This window comes from Eriocheir sinensis, chromosome 33 (genome assembly GCF_024679095.1).
Source record: "Eriocheir sinensis breed Jianghai 21 chromosome 33, ASM2467909v1, whole genome shotgun sequence".
Lineage (NCBI taxonomy): Eukaryota > Metazoa > Arthropoda > Malacostraca > Decapoda > Varunidae > Eriocheir > Eriocheir sinensis.
The window spans coordinates 1895652-1907158 of NC_066541.1; the positions used below are offsets into that span (position 1 = coordinate 1895652).

General features: G+C 35.8%; 1 pseudogene; it reads left to right on the forward strand.

Moving 5' to 3' along the window:
- Nucleotides 1-4558, forward strand: part of LOC127006517 (popeye domain-containing 2-like) — a 100301-nt pseudogene extending 95743 nt beyond the window's left edge.
- Nucleotides 4559-11507: the final 6949 nt, after the last annotated feature.

Genomic DNA, 11507 nt, shown 5'->3' on the forward strand with positions numbered 1-11507 from the left:
AGCATTCTGAATAATAAAAATTGAAAAGTGTTTACGGACATTACCACCACCACCTTCTTCCACCCCCTTAAGACGCCTTGGACGCATCTTGACACCACCTTATCGGTCCTCAGGTCAACGAAAGCCTGTCTGGGATGGGCAATGGCCACTGCGTTGCCAACCTGTCAGATGAGAGTGAGACCAAGCCGCTGTTGGTCGTCAAGAAGGGGGAAGAATCGGGGAGCATAACAGCAATAATCAACCGCCAGTTGCAGGGTAGGAAGCTGCACTTTTAGTGTTAATCTTGACAGGCAAGGTGGAAGGCAGGGTAGTGGTCGCTGGTGGGAAAGTCTGCACAGGGTCACATCTCTCTTGCTATACACACACACACACACACACACACACACACACATTCAGATTTTACAAGACAGTTTTTATATTCACATCTGCTTTTGCATATTAAAGAAATCCTGTACAAAAGGCTTAGTTTTCATTTAATTGTTGTTGAAGTAAAAGACCCTAAAGGTACATAATTTTTGTGAGTCCGCAGTAAATTTAGTTTCTTTCATTTGCTATATTGCTTATTATGTTTCATGTATCATAGAAACTTGGACGTGTGTGATCTTATCAATTTTTAAGGATGTCATCCTTGTAAGACCTATTCAATTTTCGAGGTGTATAATGAAAAGGAGTATGTTAAAAGTTGTTGATTTGTATAACATTTTAAAAGAAATTCAAGACACCACAAAAACACTCAACACATTATACAAACCTTGCTTCTTATTTTTATTATCATGCCATCGTGTAAACTGTTGGTATTGCTTTTGTGTTGTAGTAGTACTTTAGTTTAAGCTTTGTTATTATTATTTTTGTCAAGTAGATTTTTCTTTTTCTCTTTTAATGTAACTCTGGAATAATTTTTGGTGGTACATTTTAATATGGGTCTCGGAAACACCTGTCTTGGAGTCCACGACAGCACCAGATTAAATATTCTACTAATATTGTATGGCTTTTTTTGTTTTATGTCTTGCTTGTATTAATTTCTCACATCTATCTATGTAAGAGATCATCTTACTAGTCTGGTATTAACCTCATCTTTATTCTAGCCATCTTCAAGCAACTCCTGCTGTCTTCTCTGCAAGCCAGCATTACATCCTCACTTGTCTTATCTTTTCCTCTACCTTCACCTTAGCCTAACACTAAGTGCTTCCTAATAGTCTGGGATCATTTAAAAAATATTAAACATGATATTAGCCACTGGAGTTTGTACTGGCACTTTGACACACAGTAAATCCTCTATACATCGGACCTCTTTATTCCAGAAATCAGATAAATTGGACTCTTTTGGGGCTGTGGACACATTCATAAATCAGGCAAAATTCAGAGGAACATGGCATGTGTCTGAACAGCATCCAGATGGACGTTGTAGATCAGATGAAGATCCTAGTTTATAGAGAAGAATGGCTAAGTCAGAAGCACATCATTTCAGAACAAACATTTACCTCATTGGTGTAGGATGAGAAATGTGGCTGTTCTTTGGTTGATTTTATTTTTTGATCATATTGACAGTCACAGGCAATTTTGATTAATTTCTAAATTCAACAATAATTTAGATACGACTCATAACTTAATCATTCAGAACTAGTTTTCCTGAATTAGTTTTCCTGACACATGGCACGCCTCACACTTATCTTTGTAGGGAACTTTACAAACGCCACCACCTCGTTGCACAAGACTACTTCAGAGCTGTTTTAATTTGTATTTATATGACTATGCTTTACTCCAGCTCCCCTGTGGTGTCTTAATCTTTTGTGCAAGAAATAATCAAATTATAGGTAAACTCTGGAACAGCTTTGCTTGAATACATACAAGCTTATACTTCAGATATTTCAGATTTTCAGCTATTCAGAATGAGGTCTCCCTCTAATTAGTCTGATTAAATAGAGGGTTTACTGTAATGTGCAACCACCTTTTATTCTTTTTCAAATTTCAACGACATTACTTTTCATTTTAAAAGTAGTATTTATATTTTAAGTTATTTTACTTAAACTATTTTACCAATCAGTGCAAATGCAGCTGGATAATTGATTACAAAATACAAAAATATAAATAATTTTTTGGCATGTAGACTCCGACCAGCCACCAATGTACCAACTTCAGTAAGGCTTTAAGATCTGCCACTGGTTGACCTTCCTTGACCTGTGTGGGAGCTGACCTGGATTCCAAGATGGGGCAAGGCCGCATGTATGGAGATGTGTGTCATTGTTGCGCATGTTAACCTGTCATGACCTGTGACTCGAGGCTCTGATGACCCGTGGTAGGTGGCGACGATGAGGCGAGACTGTTGGATCACGAGGGCGAGACTGCCATGGTAGAGGTCGAGGAGACGGGCACCAGGTGGGTCGACAGTCAGGGTCATGCTTAGGGGCATGCTTCAGGCGACCTCACAGCCCAAGACTCCTCTGCTGACCCCAAAGGACATGTGTTTTGTGCAGTGAATGGTGACATGTGGAAAGTCTGACTGGTACAAGATAAAATGGAGTAAATATAAATACAAAAAGTTGAAATGAGAAATTCATGCTTTAGTGAGCCAACTCCTCAATGCATAAAACTCAAAGTACATATAATGAAAAGTTATTTCATGGTCATCAAGGTAAGGAAGCCCCTCTCCTAAAACAGACTTTGGGAGTTGCTTGTCACAGTCTCGTCTTGTAGGAAAATCCACCATATGACCCAAGCGTAAGAAATTAAAAAAGTCGAAGGAAATGTATAACATTCAAATGTTTATGAAAATGTATATAACAGTGTAGCTAACACATCTAACATCGGACCAATTGCAGGCATGAATATTCCATTATACTGATCCGCTTAGTCTGACAACAATCTTATATCCCTGGTTATTTACTGTAGCTAACACATCTAACATCAGACCAATTGCAGGCATCTTCCATTACATGTATCTGCTTAGAGTGACTATCTTAAATATATAATGATGAAGATATCCCTGGTTAACCTATAAGTAACATATCATATGAAAAGTTGGATGTACATACTATTTCAATGCAGTTCTTTTGCTTTTAACAATGAATATAAGGATAAGTTTAGAATACCTAAATGCAGCATGGTCATTATTCAACTCCTCTTCAAAGTGCATGTTCAGTCTTGTGAAAATGCCTAACAGCATTGTATAAAATTATTCAGGAAAACTAAGTATAAAAAAAGAAAGCTTTCCAGTAGTTTTATGACTTTCAAAATAAGCACCCATTACTAGGGGTGATATGTGATAAAGAGGACATGGTAAGTGGACTGTCATTTTTGTATAAGGTGAATTTTACCATTACACAATTTGAATTAGATGTATACAAAGTTTGCTGTTTTACTTTGATCTGTAAATGTGTGTTAGTTAACACTGTGAAGTCTGGTAGCTATTAGTTTCCTTGTTTTCTTTTCTCTTAACATTTTGTTTTGTAATTACACTTGTTTCTTTACTATTTTTCTTTTCTCTAACTTAGAAACTACATACATTTACATACATATAAATACAGGTGTTTTGAAGTCTTCCTGCAGTTCAGTGTAATAACTTTGGTAATTTAAAACTTTAAAATCTTTTGACAGCCCAGAGGTATTTAAAAATATGTATTAATATCTTGCTTCAGTAAGATAGGAGGCAGTTAAATTTGTTAAAGTTGTATTTCAAAGGCTGTTATCTGGTTAAAAGGGTAAAGGTGTGGTTGATTGGAATTGCCTCATTAAATTAGCTGCATCTTGCCAAAAACTTTCATAACAAAAGTTTTGATAAATTTACATAAGATGCAGTTCATATTTCACTTCACTCAAAAGTTGGTTTAATTTTCTAGTGTTGTCATTATTTTGATCATAGATATAATTTTCAATGTTTTCTAAAGAACCTTCATAAAGGCCAAGAACAAAGCTACAACACCATCACATCTCAGGGAAGCTCCTTGAAAACTTAGGCAGTTTTGATTGCATTGAAAATCTATCACATCAACACAATTTCTTAATGAGCATTCAGAGTGCAAGACAGCTTCCAGTTACAGGATGCAGAGGTTGAAAAAATTTTAATGACATATTATCAATAAAATCTGAATTAAAAATGGCAATATGATATTGTAGCATATGAAAGTTGAAGCATATGCATTCCCCATGTAAGTTAAAATCATTCATAAAAAATTAAGTACACAATTTACAGTTGGTATACTGATCTTCACAATTTTAAAAGAGAAGCAAAATAGATATGTATGTGAAAAAAAGCAATGGGAGCTAAGAAAACTTTTCAACCAGTATCTTGGTCATTAATACATAATAAAAAGAGGAAAATTAAAAGAAGCAACCATGCTCATGCAAGATAGATGGGTTCAAAATAATGAGTAAAGATGATGAGCACTCATGCTAACCTATGACTGCCTTCCAGTTAATGACACTCCTCCGTGGAGACTCGGACGCATTGAGGAGACAGATCAGGAGACTCCAGTATGAACCCCAGGAACTTGGCTCACCACTCCTCAATGCCTTCAAGCTTTTCGCTCCCCAGCTGGAGAGTGTTGAGCACTACCACCATCACTTTGTTGAACTCTAAAACTGCACCAGGGACTGGATATGAAGATTGATGGTCATGGATGGGAGCCTGCTGCCTCATCAGTGATTCTTGTGTGACTGGAAGAGTAAAGACAATGGCATGTGTTATGGTTGTGCCCTGTGGACTGGATGTCAAGAGAATGGTGAGGTGAGTGGAATAAAATTTTAGCAGTGACAAGAGGAAGTTTACAAAATGAAAGTGATGTGTGGATAAACAGTAATATGCTTCAGTTTACAGATATATATTTTTGAAATATGTGGTTGAAAGTGGTTACTGGGATCCCATGCTTATTTTTAAGTACTTTTAATGGTTGACGTGCTATAGCTTAAGAACTCATTTCTTTGTCATATTGAACTATTTATGCTCACTTAATAATAAATAAAAAGAAACAGCAGATCTTGATTACCAAGCTTTAAACAGTGAAATATCTCTCATGAACAAAATTTTCACCAAATATATGCAGTAGTTATTTTAGTAAATTATTTACTGTACACCAATAACCATTTGAAATATCTTGACCAAAATTGTGTTCAGTGAAACTGCATGACAATAAAAAAGCAAAATGCTAATGTTGAAACTCCTTGACAAGCACAAGCATTATATTGCTGGGAAATGATACTATTATATTACAACTCTGAACTTCAGTGTACTCCAAGAATTTACAGGAAACTGCAGTATTAGTGAATCAGTCCATTGCACCATATAAGAGGAGTTTAAAAGTAAATACTGGAGCAGTTATAACTGTGAATTGGTTATGGAAGAAAGAAGTGAAAAGGAGGGATAAATGTAGGTGACTGTAAGGTGATCATAGAAATGGTCAAAACAAAAAAATAGATCGCTGACATTTTTTTTTTCAAAGCAAAAGACATTTAATAGCTTAAGGAAAATGATCTAAGATTTCATGTACTAGTTACACTGCAGACTGATGCATGGAAACAAGGAAAATATTGATGGCAGTACATTTAGTACTAACTTGTGTTATAATGAAAATTTGAGCAACCAAAAGCTGACAGGGATAATTAAGTGGCTTCAGCACAAAATTCTCAGAAACATGTAAATCTCACAGTAAGCTTTGAAATCTTACATGAGATCGAAATTATTTAGGATTTTGTTTGTAAAACACGAGATGATGGAATCAGAGTAAGTAAAGTAGATTTTACTATTGTCATTGCCTCAGGAGGTGAAGATATCAAATGTAGATTAAAGTTGATGTTTGAAATGCTCAGTATTGTTGTAAATACTGAATTAATTGTTATGCATTTAATGACCAGATTATATTAAAAAAGGAACGATTTACTATACCATTGTTGTAGTAAATAAGTTTTTGTAAACAGTTTTACCAGTACATGTTCCATCTTTTATTATGTTATAGGAAAAACATTATTGTTTAAGGATATTATCATGCTTTCAATAGTACATTTTAGATGTGAAAATCATAATTACAAGGGAAACTGTATATATATGTGCCTCTCAAGTCCTAGTGTGGGAAAATGCAAGAAATATGAAGAACACTGGTGAGATTTATTTATAGTGTTGAAAAAGTTATGTGGTGTAAAGAATAAATAAATGTGTGAACTAGCATGCCACACAGTAAAATTGTAGAAAGAAAATGTAAAATATTACAAAGACATTTGAAGAAATAAGAGCCACTCAATGGCAAGTATATTTTACATAGTTTAAAGACTTGTTCAGATATTCTGGTATCAAAATTTTCATACCTTTTTTTATTTTTTAGGGTGGTACCAAATGCACCTAAATTAGCACATGGAAATAATTTAATAATGAGCTCTTGTTTTATCCTTACAGCAGATCCTCCTTGTGATATGTATGTGAATTATATTGCAATTCAGCAATAGGGAACAGCAGCACCACCAGCATCAACAACAACAATAACAATGAGGGCAAATGTCAGCAAATCAACAAGATCTGAACAGTCCAGGTTTACTCCTTGTAAGTCAGCAACTGACCGTATCCTAGCGCTTCAAGTAGTGGTGCAGCACCATTGTGAGTTTCGACTGGGAATGCTTTCAGTACATTGTGAGACACTCTGGGATCTCCTGAAACTCCACAGGATTTCTGCAAGAACTGTTAGTCTGTTGAGTGGCCTGTACTCTGGGAATGAGAGTGCTGTGAAGTAGGAGGGGAGTACATGTACAACTTCTTTTCCATGAACACTGGAGTGAGGTTGGGCTGTATCTATACCTCATCACTTTTAACCACTTGTCTGGACTGGGCATTAGGCAAAATTGTGGACCAAAATTATAGTGGAGCATCTGTTGGCAATACCAAGGTCACTGACTTTGTTTTTGCAGATGATGCAGTAATCCTTGCATAGTCACCAGAGGTTCTGGTGATAGCTCTCGAGGTACTGCAAGAGGAGGCAAGGCCCTTGGAACTTCAAGTCTCCTGGGCCATGACCAAGGTACAAGTGTTTGGAAGCTTACTAGATCAAACAGAACAATCTGTTCACATGTGTGGGTAGGATATTGATATTTTGAAAGTTTCACATACATTGGCAGTATACTGCAGAAAAATGGCAGGTCTCGTCAAGAAGTTTTACGGTAGATATGCTCTGCCCACAGTGTTATGGATTCAGCCAGCTTGAGTATATCACACTGTTGATACCTGTACAGAAGGACAAAGATCCGAATCCTCAAGTTGCTTGTGCTCCTATCTTACTCTATGGCTGTGAGACATGAACACCAAATAGTGACATGGGAAGGTGGATTAATCCTTTAGGTAATGAGAATCTAAGCAGAATCATGAGATATCGCTGGAATAACTTTCATCTTAAACTGGAGATGACTCTGTAAGACTGAATTGAGACTTATTACCTGCAAAGTCCATGAACGCCAACTCCAGGTACACAGGCATGTGGCACACGACCCAGAAGTCATCCCTGCTCACCGAGTTATTTCTGTAAGAGAAAATCCTGAGTGGAGGCGGCCAAAGAATTGAGCAAGTCTGTGAATCCTGCCAGTAGGTACTTAGGAAGGGAATAGGCCTTGCATGAAGACATGTCTCAAGGAACCCCCGGTATCGGTGTCTTATAGTGGGCATGACTACGCTCACCCTCACCCTATGCTCCTGTTGATTGATTGATTCACTCTGGAGATGCTAGTGCTTATTGCTAAATATAGATTTTACTTGGAAATTTCACTCAGGATTATTTAATTATTGTCTCAAAGAATGCTGAAAATATTGTGTAAGTAAATTTTATCAACTGTATGCCTTTTTAGTACATTGATAAAGCATAAACCTTCATTTGGACAGAGAGGTGTGTGAATGTGCATTATACATTATATCAACTTTTTTTTTAACTTAAATTTGGCAGTTTTATCTTTTCCCTGTTTTAATTTTCTGTGTTTAGTATTTTTTGTCATATATCAAGGTGCCATTGCTGGGAAGGATGTCTGATGATGACAAGGAGTAAAAGTTTTCATTATCTTCATATTTTACTTCTTGCCATGTCAAGAACAGTATCAGTCAGGAAGCTCAAGAAAACAGGGAAGTATTAGTGTGGATAAAAAATCATTCTTATTCCTCTCAAAAGGTATGCCACTGACTTATGGTGCTACACACTTACAAAAGATTGTTTCCAATAAAGTGTGAAATTCTTTCCTATAGGTCTGGAACCTAAAGAAACAGATAACTTACATAATCTCTAAATACTGAGCAGGGAGAAGAAAACTAGAAAGTCATGGAGAAACTGTGCATCCTACAAGAATCTGGACAGCAAGTTGTAGTCATGGTAGTTTTCTAATATCAATGTTTTGGGAAGCTTAGAGTACTGCAAAATACTGAACATGTATAATTCAGAAAGAGTAAAGGAATTTCAGATGTTAACTTTTTTACAGCATTATTTCATATTAAGAAAATGTGATATGTATATCATATGTGATGATTAGGGATGTCAGAGGGAAAGGGTTATATATTTCAATAGATAAAGCTTGCATATTTATTTATCAATTTTAATTTATCACACAGGTATATTTAATGGTATGCTAGAACAATTGTTGTATCACTCATAAAATTGCCATATAGCATGTTGCACATCACAAAATCTGTTGAATCTCAATAGTTTTTCTTTGGAAATGGCATCAGTAAAAGCCATTTATTTTCCTAGCACAGCCATTGTTTTTTTCCACCAAGAGTGTCTCAAACTTCCAATTCAGCAACAGTTTAAAAGTAGGATGTACAGATGTATGCCTCCAAAAATATTAATGCAGTATATGGCCTTCAACTGACAAGAATTTCAGTTCTGCTGCTGAAAAATGAAGTTATCCTGACAGGAGGGTTAAAGTGCAAGCCTTTTTTTCCAATTTCAGTAAAGATATTAATTTAATAAATCATAGTTTATTACATAAATCTTCATGCACACATACAAGTTGAAGTGTTTTAGATCTTTAGTTTATCTTCTTGAAAATGGGAGAGTTTCTAAGCATGCAGGAACTGGAATTACAACAACTCTCATTTGCTTCTCTAAAAGGGCTGTGAGGCAAAGTAATATTTGTTCTTATAATATATATATATATATATATATATATATATATATATATATATATATATATATATATATATATATATATATATATATCTATATATATATATATTGCTCACCTTGCTATATTTCTTAGAAAAAGAAACTATAGTAAGAAAAATCTAGCAACTCAAGCTGCTTCACACTTTTATTTTTCAATAAGTTGATGCAAAAGTGAGCTAAATCACATTTAAAGTTATATGCAGTCTATGATGATGTATCAAATAAGCACAAGTTTTGAATGCGTCAGCTTCATTTTTGAAGAAAAATACAGAATAAATTCTGGCATATATGTAATACCTTGTTACACCATCCCTCTGGTGAGAGCAGCCAATGATGGTGACTATATTTTGAATGCTGACAGAGGGCACCTGTATGCTATCAAGCCAGCAGGTATTTATTTCCTCAGTCAAGGTACTGACTTCTGTAGGAAGGCAACTTTCAGTAACATGTAATTATCTTTCTGCAAATTAAAAATTACATAACAACAATGGCTACTCTTGCCTTACAGCTGGTGTTGAGTACCACATGCAACATTTTATTCAAATATATATTTGTCAAAAATGAAGTTTACACAGTACAAAAAATGTGCCTACTTTATACATTAGCAGGATCACTGTAAATCAGATATTACTTTTTAACTTTTTTTTTATGTTTCCACCAATGGCACCAGTAGGCTTTCTTAGTAAGGTCTGATGGTTGGGCCCAGCCTGTTGTGTTTATAGTTGCGCCCTCTTGCATGGCTCATGTTGACCCCCGGAGCTCATTAGTGATGCTCTCTTTTGGAGAATCTAGAGTCCGTGTTGATAGCTTGTCTTCTGGACAGCACGTGGGTCGTCTTAGGCCACTCGGCAGTGACTGAAAAATCCCAGTTTGAGGCAATGTGCGGGGTGTGAACCTATGTCGTCACACTAACCACTCAGCCACCACCTCCCCAGCTTGATTAAATTGTGGTTAGAAGCAACTGAAGTTGGCAGGTTTTCTCTACAATGGCTTGTTTTTGCAAGAAATAGAGCGAGGTAAGGAAGGCATTCTTCTCTGCTATATTTTCATGCAAATTTTTTTGAATTACTTGAATGAAACATTATAGTACTTCCCTCACAGCCCTTTTAAAGTAACAAAAGAAGATATTGCATAGCTGACCATGCCAAGAGACTGGAAGGCACAGTGCTGCCCCCTACTTACATGGACTGTGGAAAGTCCCTATTTCAGTGTGGGTGGGTGGGTGCCTGTATTCACCATGGTTATCTATTTTGTAAAATTTTGTTGTCCATCATTTCTTACTTTATACCTATCAATGAGGGGTATAAATAAATAATCAGGCATCAGTCACATTCATATGTGTAATTATGTGGGGGGGAATTAAAAGGAGCATTTCTAGGTGATTCACATTACACTTCATTTAGCCCTATTGAGGAGGTAACCAGCAAAGATGGCAAATTCATTCTCAGCAGGATCGTGAATACAGCTATGGTACGTAATACTGAAGAGTCTCACTGCTGAATGAAATGACATCACTAATGTATATACTTACTGTACTTAGTGACAGTGGTGACCAGACTGACCTTAAACTGCACATAATGAAACATGTTGCTGCTATTTTTAGCTTAAATGTTTTCTTTACTGCCAATGCATTTTAACATACTGTACAGGAAGCCTCACATGCTGCCATGTTATATATGTATGTGTGTGTGCATAACACACACACACACACACACACACACACACACACACACACACACACACACACACACACACACACTTGCACATACTTACATACATACATACATTATCAACCCAGTAAAAGGATATGTTTGTATACTTAAGTTGAGCCAGAGTGATTATAAATATTTTTACCCAACTTGTTATTAATTAGTTTCAATAAAAACTTAAGTCAAAAGGAGTTTGTGCATATGCCAAATGTGTGTCATTTTGTTTCAGGTTACTTTTTCAAGTATTCATTCGTCATACTCGACCTACAGCCCCAGCAGGTTTTTATTTTTATTTATATAAGTAAAGAAAGGTTATGAGTCAAGGGTCATACAGCTTTACATAGCTTTTACCCTTGTCCATTCTACATACTTTACATACTTCTACATGACTTTATTTTCTCTTATTATATAACTAAAAGCTTTGATTGGTCTTTGCATTCATCTAAGATGTCCTTCTCAATGCTCATTTGTGTATCGTGGCCTTCTGATCCTAATGTACGTATTTGTTTCTTGCTTGTTTCTGTCTCTCATAAGCACATAAATTCATTGCTGCGTCTGCTATATCTAATCTGCATTAGAACTTCCTTAATTTTGCTTTCACATTGATATTATAATCAAGCCATCCTTTTAACCTCTTTGATTGTCAAAAATCTTTTTAATATTTCTGCTTTGCAAATTT